The 11,301-nt window shown below is 40.8% G+C and overlaps 1 pseudogene; it reads left to right on the plus strand.

The window, feature by feature from the left end:
- Positions 1–10,605: 10,605 nt before the first annotated feature.
- Positions 10,606–11,083, plus strand: LOC129338026 (U1 small nuclear ribonucleoprotein C-like; annotated as a pseudogene).
- The last annotated feature ends 218 nt before the right edge of the window (positions 11,084–11,301 follow it).

Consider the following 11,301-nt stretch of genomic DNA (forward strand, 5'->3'; position numbering starts at 1 on the left):
GCGCGTGCACAAGAGCCTGACTACGGCTGCCCTGGGCGCTGGCAACCGTAGATCCAGCCCTGGGAATGTCCCCTCCCTGAGGGGAGGCGGCTCGTTGCCAGGTTAAAAACTTCCCCCGCTCTACTCTATGTGTGTGTGTGTGTGTGTGTGTGTGTGTGTGTGTGTGTGTGTGTGTGTGTGTGTGTGTGAATGTCCCCTCCCTCCCCCTGCCAGCTGGGCCTGGCAGCAGCGGCCCCCAACCACCATTCCTATATCGCTAGAAACAGCGGGGCGCCCTCCCGCTTTGGCCTTCCCGATTCCAGACCAAAAACGGGACTTGATCGGTTAGAATCGGTGGCCTGGGTTCGACAGCGACCCGGATCCACGAACGGCTTAATCGGTATTTTTTTTTTGGATCGTGCCCATCTCTATCTATGAATATCCATTTAAGAAGTGATACTTATTTTTGAAACTGCCGAGCTTAAGAACTATTCTGAAATCAATATGGCATCATTAACAAACTTCCTATATTACCAGTTAAACTGAAGAGGTCTAAGGTGAAATCTTTTAGTGGCAGCAAGAACCTTTTCACAGAGTCAGCAATATATAGGTCACACAAACAACAAGAAGAAAGGTGTTCTCTAGGTATAAACTAGGGTAAAGTTGAGAACAGCTGAAGGTCTGTGAGTATGGAAATATGTTGATTGGGACAAGGGCCCTCCTGAGGTAGAAGTTTATGGTAGTGTAAGGAGGAACTGAACTACAAGTCCAAAGGTAAAGATTTAAGGTTATAACAAACAGCAAACCTTTAGACATGGGCTGAATCCACACTTGCCGGCACAGTGCTAAGCAGGTGGAGTGAGAGCGTCTTTCTGGCTCGATTTATGATGTCACTGCAAAATGATGCCACTCTCACGGCGTGACGACGTCATAAAATGCGCCAGAAAGACGTTTTCACTCTGCCTGCTTAGCGCTGTGCAGGGTAAGTGTGGATTTGGCCAAGCTTTATGAATTGTAGCAACTTTCAGGAGTGGGATTTGTGGGACAAGGGTGAATTCCTCTGTTTTTTAATTTATTGTTAAGAAGAAGAAGAGTTGGCTTTATACCCGCCCTTCAATACCCAAAGGAGTCTCTGAGCGGCTTACAATCACCTTCTCTACTTCTGCCCACAACAAGTACCCTGTGATGTTGTTTGGGCTGAGAGAGCTCTGAGAGAGCTGTGACTGACCCATGGTCACACAACTGGCTTCAAGCAGAGGAGTGGGGAATCAAACCTGGTTCTCCAGATTAGAGTCCTGCCACTCTTCTTGACCACTACAACAAACTGGCTCAAAACTGGCTTTATTATTAAAAGATTAGGTATGTTTGGGTCTAAGAACATGACTTATTATATGTTGGCAAAATAATTCACTTCAGTGCCACCTTATATGTTTCAATAAATATATATGGCTGACCAGGATTTTCCCATGAAAGTACATTTTATCCAGTTCTAGTTCTAAATGGTTCCTATCAGGAAAAGCCAAAAAGAGTCTGGAACTTTTCTTTTTAGAAAACAGTTGACTTGTGGGGGGGGGGTCATGATAAAGGTTTATGAAATGTCTACAGATTATATTTTTAACATTTCTATCTTTGTTGTATATCACTTTGTTGTATATCTTACACAACAAAAATAATAAAATAAAAGCTCAGAACAGATATTAATAACAACAATATTTGATTTATATATCGCCCTTCAGGACAACTTAACACCAACTCAGCATGGTTTACAAAGTGTGTTATATTATCCCCACAACAATCACCCTGCGAGGTGGGTGGGGCTGAGAGAGCTCCTAGAAGCTGTGACTGACCCAAAGTCAAGCAGAGGAGTGGGGAATCAAATCCAGTTCTTCACATTAGAGTCCTGCTGCTCTTAATCACTACACCTAACATTAAAACATTGTTTAAGAAACAGGATGCATTTATCTGTGCAGTTCTGAAAAAAGCCTGTAGTTTCTCAACGTCTAAAGATCAACATCTAAATAAAACTTCTGAATAAAAACATTTTCACAATCCTCCTTAATCAGCCAGTGGAGCAGATCTTGAATATCTCTCCCTAGAGGGTTGTCCAGAAATAGGCCCCCTAAACAAATGCATTTATTTCCAGGATCAATCGATTGTTAACAAACATAGAGGTAAGGCCCAATACCATGGTCTACTAAGGAAAATGGCGGCACCCAAAGGAAGATCTTCAAAACTTACAAGAAATGCCCCCCTTCTCGACCAACATTCTGGGTCCGTCCAGTAATAGTAAGTAACATTGAAGTCTGCTGTGCGTTATACAACATGACTAAATATCTCATGCATAATTAGCACAACATGTCTAGAACACACAAAATTATTCCAGGAAATGAACCCTCGGTAGCTGACAAATTTTCAGCTATAGACCAGACTAACAGTATATCTTAAGAAATGACATAGAGTTTTTCTCTTGTTGAACAGAGGAAGAAAGAGGCTGGAGCTTTTGGGAAGTATGTCCTTTAAAAATTTATAGTAGTCTCTGGAATTATTTAATTACATAAATATTTCTTGGAAGAAAGCACTCTTCCTTACATCTGTGCTCATGCCCTTGCATGGGTACCCTGAGTTTCATGCACAAACATCAAACCATCTAACCTGCTGAAATCGTATTTACTATACTTTTTTATCCTGCTTTTCAGCCAAAAATTGTTCCGATGTATTTTGGTTATGCTTTAGGTTTCCTAAATGCCTGCACTGTATCTGAAGGTTGAATAAAATAGTACAGCCACGGGCATCTTGTGATTTTGCACTGAGAAATTGTGTTTGCAGGTCCCTCACTACACAGCCATAATATTAAGATGTTCTCACCAGGGCTTTTTTTCAGCAGGAACACGGTGAAACGGAGTTCCGGCACCTTTTGAAAATGGTCAGCAGCAGTGCAGAGGGCAATCTAAACTCCCCTCTGTCTGGAGATCAGGGGGTGGGGCCACCAGCCATGTGACCATTTTCGCCAAGGATGATTTAAACTTTGAAAAACTCCCCCTTGTTCCAGCTGACCCAAAGTGACATCATTGTGCGGTCCTGAGTTCCATCACTGAGTTCCACCACCTCTTTTCCCAGAAAAAAGGCCCTGGTTCTCACTATGTAGAAACATGGAGGGAATCCCCCCCCACACACACACACACGAGTTCCTGACCAACATAGGCATTGGTGTGATAGTGAGCAGTCCATTAACTGTTAAGAGGTTTTCCGAAATTACACCATATCACCACCAAGTGGAAAGGATTTTCAGTGGCTTCTCATGGCAACCCAACCATTTGAACTGGCCTGAAGATTGAGACAAAGCAAGAGGGCTTTAGTTTAGCAGGAACTTTCTGTATAATATCCAAAATAAGGAACTTATCAAGCTGTATAATATGCATGAATAAACACCTCGTTGTTCTGTCTTTGCCCCTTTATCCTTTTATCCTTTGTTATCCTGTACTGTTACATACTTTTGAATTGCTTTTATTTCACCTCTTTATATTATCCTTGTCCAGTACTTTGTAAATGCAGTTGTTGAAAGTTATTTCAGTGTAAGCATACTGTTACATTTTGTTTCAATTACACCGTTGACACTGATCTCTGTTCTCAAATTCAGTTCCATAATAATCCTGATGTTTGGCAACTACTGCCTCAAGTGTTACTATTTTGAATAATTTCAGGTAATATAACAATACACTTCCCAATATTCCCAATATGCAATATAACAAACACTTCCCAAACCTATGTCAACTTATTCTTGCTGTGATTTTTCAATCACCTGAATTTTACCTGCCAACATTTTGAAAGGTAGTTTAACAACGATTATATTGCAGTAAAACTAATGATCTCTCACTCTTCAGTAAGATTGTTTGTCAAAAATAATTCTGTGAATCAGACTTCTTGATTTCCAAATATCCAATTTTGTCTTCTAGCTAGCTATTTAACAATTCTATAATTTGGTTTTCTCAGATCCACATAAGGCCAAATCAAGTCTGGAAAAGTGTCATATCATTCACTGAAAAATATTATGTGGTATTTGAACCTAGGAACTTGTTAAATCATAACACCAGGTTTTCTTAAAGCCAGCAAGTGATATGTCATTTTTCATTATTATTTTGCTGTAAATGTCTGTGATGATATCACACAGCAAAGGAGCAATCATACTGGGCGAAGAAATATTGGCTGAATGCATTTGGCATTTCATGCTTGTTTGTAATGTAGTACCAGCTTAGAATTTTATGCATTTGTTTGTTTAAAAGCTTTATAGCCCATGTCTCCAGCTAAAGGTTTGAAGGCCACTAATGATAGTGACTTAAGTTAAAGGAGCACATTATAAGTTATGAAACTTTGTTATAGTCATGCATGATATAATTTTGTTTTAGTGAAAATATAAGCCCAAGCCAACCACCTGTTTTGAGAAATGTAAACACTGTGGTATCTTCTTTGAACATTAAACAGTAGAATAAACATGGTATGCACATTCATAACATGAATGTCATGTCAGGTTCAGACTTTGAACAAATCCTTCTAGCTGTTTACAATGGGAACGGAACGTTGAAAGTGCATTCATTTAAATCACTGAAGAAATTGTTTGCGCAACATGATTTCAAGATAGTAAAACAAGTAAGTTAACCTAAAATGAGACTGCTTGAGCCATGCCATTTATTATTTTGAATATAGTATTATTAATTATTTAGTTAAAGCATTTTTATTCTGCCCTTCCTCCAAGGACTCTGGAGTGATAGACATCTTCTTCCCTCCTTTATTTCATTCGCAGAACCACCCAATGATGCAGATTAGGCTGAAAACAAGTGGCCCAAGGCCATCCAATGAACTTCATGGTAGAGTAGATCCAGAGGAGTTAGCCGTGTTAGTCTCTAGTAGCAAAATCAAAAAGAGTCCAGTAGCACCGTTAAGACTAACCAACTTTATTGTAGCATAAGCTTTCGAGAATCACAGTTCTCTTCATCAGATGCATGGAGGGCAAGAAGAAACTGGTCAGATATATAGGTGGAGAGGGGAGGGAGGAGTAGATGCAAACAGTAGCTTCTGATATGGAGATCCGTTTGCTTCTGTTAAGGAAGTCAGTTACTTCTGATAATGAGATAACCATTCATAGTCTCTATTCAATCCCAGCTTGACATGGTAGAGTAGGGATCATTATCATTATCATTATCATTATCATTATCATTATCATTATCATTATCATTATCATTATCATTATTGATGATGATGATGATGATGATCCTAGATCTTCCAGAATTAAAAGCCAACATTCTAACCTATACACCACCAGCACTCCAGTAGGAATTTCACCTAGAATCATAGGATTATTCACATACTTAAATGTAAGCATTTATATAATGAGTTAAGTACATTCATGTGAGTTTTCAGAAAAGTCTCCCAAGGAAACTACACTTAGAAGGTACAAGATGCAACGCGCCTATAATTCAAGCTTTGGAACATGAGTACCAGAATGCTGATTTTCCAGTGTTCTGAACTAAAAGTCCAAAGGCAAAGATTTAAAATTATAACCAGGGCTTTTTTCAGGGGGAACGCAGTGGAACGGAGTTCTGGAACCTCTTGAAAATGGTCACATGGCTGGTGGCCCTGCCCCCTGATCTCCAGACAGAGGGGAGTTTAGATTGCCCTTCATGCCGCATGGCGCGGAGTGCAATCTACACTCCCCTCTGTCTGGAGATCAGGGGGCGGGGCCACCAGCCATGTGACCATTTTTTCTGAGGGCAACCCACTGAGTTCTACCACCTCTTTTCCCAGAAAAAAAAGCCCTGGTTATAACAAACAGCAAACCTTTACACATGCTTTCTGAATTGTAGCAACTTTCAGGTGTGGGATTTGAGGGACAAGGGTGAATCCCTCTGGTTTTGTTATTTATTATTAAGAAGAAGAAGAATTGGTTTTATACCTGCTCTTCACTACCTGAAGGAGTCTCTGAGCAGCTTACAATCACCTTCCCTTCCTCACCCCACAACAGACACCCTGTGAGGTGGCTGGGGCTGAGAGAGCTCCTAGAAGCTATGACTGACACAAGGTCATGCAGCTGGCTTCAGAGAAGTGGGGAATCAAATCCGGTCCTCCAGATTAGAGTCCTGCTGCTCTAGTCTTTTTAACCACTACACCAAACTGGCTTGAAACAGGCTTTACTATTAAAAGATTAGGTATGTTTGGATCCAAGAATATAGCTCCTTATATGTTGGTTTTGATGTGACTGATAACCGAATCCTTTAATATGCACACCCCAATGCAGAAGTTATTCTGGCACACGACTCCTGAGCAGAGCATATCTTTTTTAATTAAAGGAAATTAACAGTCACTTCCAGATGGAGACAACGGGTACTTGTACATTTCACAGGCCACATCCCAGACAAGTAGGAAATGCTGACAGGCATTAACTATGGACGTGACAGGCGGATGCCATTAACTTATCCTCAGACAAAACAAAAGTAACTATATAGGGTGAGTTTGTATTTTGTTTTGTGACCGAGCCATTGTAAACAAAATATATTCCTGCCGTCATAAAAGGGTTTCTTTTCTTTTTTCTTTTTGTGTAAACTAGATGTTTAGTGTTGCCTTTGAACAGCTGGTAGGGCTGATAAGGAGTCAGAGAATCAGTCACGTGCCAAACAGAACAAGTAAGGTGCAATTCTTTATCAGGAAAATTCCCAGACAGACTAAAAGTGTGTGAGTGATTTCAAGCAATGGAGTAGCTAATGAAGGCTGACAAGGAAATTAGGAATACTGATATTTTTAATGTTAATTTACAAAATGGCTCATACTTTTTAAAAAAACAATCTCAAAAATCAATTGTGTTTATGATTCCGAAATGGTCATAATAACTCATATGTTTTCTCCCTTGTCCAAATTTCAGAACTCGGAATGCAAGCTGTCCTGGATACATTGGGGGTAGTTCTTTCCAAGGAATCTCACCGAAAGGCAATTCTGTGTTTTTTTGGGTAAACTTGCTGGAAGATTTTGTCATAGTGCTTTCATTAAATCTATTTCTGGGATCTGGGATAAACTGAAGAATAATTTATTCCCACCTACTTGTTTGTTATTTGATAAGAATTTACAGCCATTGTGTTTTTGTCCTGTTTTTCAACAAGAAGAATTTTTAAAATGGCTTTCAAAGCAGCTTAAACATAATTTTGATGAGGTCTCAGTTGCAGCGCAACTGAAAGGTGTCAGATGGCTACCTTGTGCCTGGTTGGTCTTGCTGATAGCAGTTTGGGGTGTGGGGGGAGAAAGAGAACATTCAGAAATGGCACTAGGTCCAGATATGATGGCATCTGAAGCAGAATTATTAGTAAACTGACCGTATCCATTTCCTTTTTTAGAAAAAGTAGATTTAAATAAGATTTTGCAGCCTGATGCTAAGAATGTTTATTCACAGTGCAGTCCTATGGAGAGTTACTCCAGTCTAAGTCCATTGACTTCAACTGGTTTAGACTGGATTAACTCACCATGGAATTGCACTGTCATAAGCCCAATAAAGCTTACTGTCTTGTATGCATGCATTGGACCGAGGCCTAACATTCTTAAAAACCATCCCTAAAATCTACCCAAAAGGGACACTGGTTTTTCAAGGTCAGATACCAGAAAATAGGTATTGCACAGTGGGAGAGATTGAGACTTCTACTGTGAATTCCCCACCCCCACCCCCCAAGGAAAGTAATGGTAATTTTCAAGCAGTTATTCCCTTAACAGAAAGGTGCAAAGCTCTGTTTTTCGAATGCTTTCCTATTAGAACTCTAATTTAAACGATCAGATTACACCATTAATTCATGTGTAACAGAGACAGAGGGCATTTTGTGTGACTCCTACGGAAAATTTTCTATAGAATTTTCTATCCATGGTACTTTACCATTTAAAATTAGAAAGGATTTTCTTCCTTCGATCCAGAGAAATGTCAAGACAAAGGAATGACATTTTTTTCTTTCACTTTTTGGGAACGTGTGCAGAGATTTGGCCATAATAAGAAAAGTTAGAAACAACCATCAAAATCATTATAGGGTACCAGTTAATCTCCTTGTCTTCAGCTACCTAAAGGGTTTTGTCCAAACACCACCCTGTGCATTAGAGAGTAGCTTATTGAAAAGACGCAACTTAGCAAAGTATTAGGAGTTCCAAAACTTCATTTATATCTCGACTCAAGCTACCAACACACTAAAGAAAATAAAGCAGCAAATTCAAATAATGTAAGAAATGGTAGAAGTCACGAGGGACAGATCAGTAAATTTTATCTAGTGTGGAATCCTTTGTTGTTATTGCAAGATAAATGCTGTAACTAGATCAGTTGTTTGTTTTTTGTCTCGGAAACATGCTTCTTTTAACATTCTTTTTTCAAGAGGAGGGAGAAAGTTCTTCACTTGCTTCCTTAGTACATTAAGTCCACAGAAGGCTGGGAGTCTCTATTGTTAACAATTAATTTTGTTTTAACATCACTCAGATGTTAGGAACTTGGTGTTTTTATACTCAGCATACCGAGTTGTATCCAACATTCGTTTCCCACTGATTTTCTCACTCACACTGCAGATCTTTACGTCTTGCCCAGGGCTGTTCATATAGGACCCCACCCCCATCCTGCAGGGTTAGCAATTCCAGGCTGAGAAATTCCTGGAGATTTTGGAGGTGGAGCCTGGGGAGGGCAGGTTTGGGAAGGGGAGGGACCTCAGCAGGGTATGATGCCATGGAGTTCACCTTCCAAAGCAGCTGTTTTCTGCAGGGGAACTGATGTCTGTAGATCAGTTGTAATTCGGGGAGTTTTCCAGATCTTACCTGGATATTGGCAACTCTGATCTTGAATGTTTGTGGAAGGGGGGGGGGTTGGAAGGAGGGACTGCAAAACAGGCAGCAGCAGGCCAGGAAGCAATCAAGTTCTGTTCTACAAGAAGAGATTCCCTCATGATTGGATGGATATCAAAAGGGGCAGTTTGGCGTAGTGGTTAAGAGTGCCGGGACTCTAATCTGGAGAACCGAGTTTGATTCCTCACTCCTCCGCTTGAAGCCAGCTCGGTGACCTTGGATCAGTCACAGCTTCCCAGAGCTCTCTCAGCCCCACCCACCCCACAGGGTGTTTGTTGTGGGGACATTAATAACATAATTTGCAAACTGCTCTGAGTGGGTGTTAAGTTGCCCTGAAGGTTGGTATATACATTGAATGTATATGTTGTTGTTGTTGTTATATACAACCCACGGGGTTTTTTCCAAACTAAAAGGGCTAAAACTAAATCCACCAAGACGCTTACAAACCTTTTCCATCTCTTTCTCATCTTTCTCTCATAACTTATACAAAACAGTGGTATTGATATCTTTTGCTTTACAGTGTGACAATTACAGTGAAATCCTAAGCAGAGTTACTCCTGTCTAAGCCCACTGAAGTCAATGGGCTTAGACTGGAGTAATTCTACTTAGGATTTCACTGTTAGTAATAAATATGTTAGACTGAATTTTTCTCAGTTACCATAGTTTTTAAGAGAATAAAATGATGCATGAAGTCAAAGAATGAATAAATAAAAGTAATTGGATAGATGAGTCATGTAAAACAAAAAGAATACATGAAACGGGTTCCTCAAGATCTAGATAACAAGGAAGAAAAATTGCGGTGTGCAGAAACTGCCAATAGATGGCAGCGTTGGGAATCATCAGGCTCAAAGCAGAGTGGAGAGGAAGCCGCGTTTTAAAAAACGGTCACTGCTATGATTACATGTCGATCTCCGTGTTTTATAAATGTGTTAATGGGTTCTTCCTAGATGAGTAAAATTGCTCTCTTGATTTATTTTCCAGACTGCTTTGCTTTGTATACTAGATGCATTTTTTAAAATCACGCATGTGAACTGGGACAAGAAATCAAATAAAGAATGCATTACAGAGATTGTATCTCTGCCATTAGCATCCAGATACAAAGTTAGCACAGTTGTAAAATGATTTTCCCCAACCGCCCCCTCCCCACTTAGGTGGCTGGCGATGACTTGTATCTTTGCGGTAAGTTTTCAAAGGAAATACTTGGCCCCTTGATGGCTGTTTATGGTTAGCATCAAGGGCAGCATTTGCTTGGGGCACTTCCAGATGGCTCTTTCCATAGAGAGGGGAAGACTGTCTTTCTGCAACCTGCAGGCCCATTTTGGTCTCTGCCACATAGCTGAGAGTGATTGGTGCAGGCAGAGATGTACTCATACCTGGCTTTTCAAACTGAGTACAGTACACAAAGGAAAAGCCGAGTGTGTCAGTTGCCAAGGCTTCTGGGTTGTGCATTATAGGGCCCAGTTAGGAGCCGGTACATAAGAAATGTCATTTCACTGTGAGCTCAGACCAACTACCTTATTGTTGCAAGCAGCGGCCAGATGCCTCTGGAAGTTATAAAGGTTTAACGCGTAAATGTGAGTGAGGGCCTTCCTCTCATTTGTCCCTAATACCTGGTATTCAAAGGTACACCACCTTTGTGCGTGGAGATTCCATCAGTTCTCTCAGAACTAGTACACAAACACCTGAATATTGAACACGCGAAGCTGCCTTATTCTGTGTCAAACCACTAATCTCTCTAGATTAGTACTGTCGGCGGCCAGGAACATGGAGTCCAAATCCAACATGCCCAAGTTTTATTGCGATTACTGTGATACTTACCTCACCCATGACACTCCGTCTGTAAGAAAAACCCAGTAGTGGAAGAAAACAAAAAGAGAATGTGAAAGACTATTATCAAAAATGGATGGATGAACAAGCGCAGAGCCTGACTGATAAAACATCGGCTGCATTTCGTCAAGGAAAAATCCCGCCCTGTCCATTCTTTGCTCCACCTCCAGGAGGAGCTATGATACCACCACCACCGAATATCCCTGGTCCTCCATGACCAGGTATGATGCCAGCACCCCATATGGGTGGACCTCCAATGATACCAATGATGGGTCCACCTCCTCCAGGAATGATGCTGATTGGACCTGCTCCAGGAATGAGACCGCCCATGGGAGGACACATGCCAATGATGCCAGGGCCTCCAATGATGAGACCTCCATCCAGACCTTTGATGGTGCCAACCAGACCAGGAATGGCTCGTCCAGACAGATAAAGTGGACCGTAAAAGACCATTCCTCCATTTTATTTTATATATGCTGTTCTGTGTCAGAGGCTTGGGAGTTGCATTGTCCAGAATACCACCCAGATCAGCTTTAAAAAAAAAAAAAGTTTACAGGCTCAACATGTGGGGGGGGCGGGAAGGAGGGGATAAGTAGGAGTCGTGGACTAACGCTTTAACAGTTTTCAAATCCATTTGCTTGTGGATTGTTA

This window comes from Eublepharis macularius, chromosome 11 (assembly GCF_028583425.1).
Source record: "Eublepharis macularius isolate TG4126 chromosome 11, MPM_Emac_v1.0, whole genome shotgun sequence".
NCBI lineage: Eukaryota > Metazoa > Chordata > Lepidosauria > Squamata > Eublepharidae > Eublepharis > Eublepharis macularius.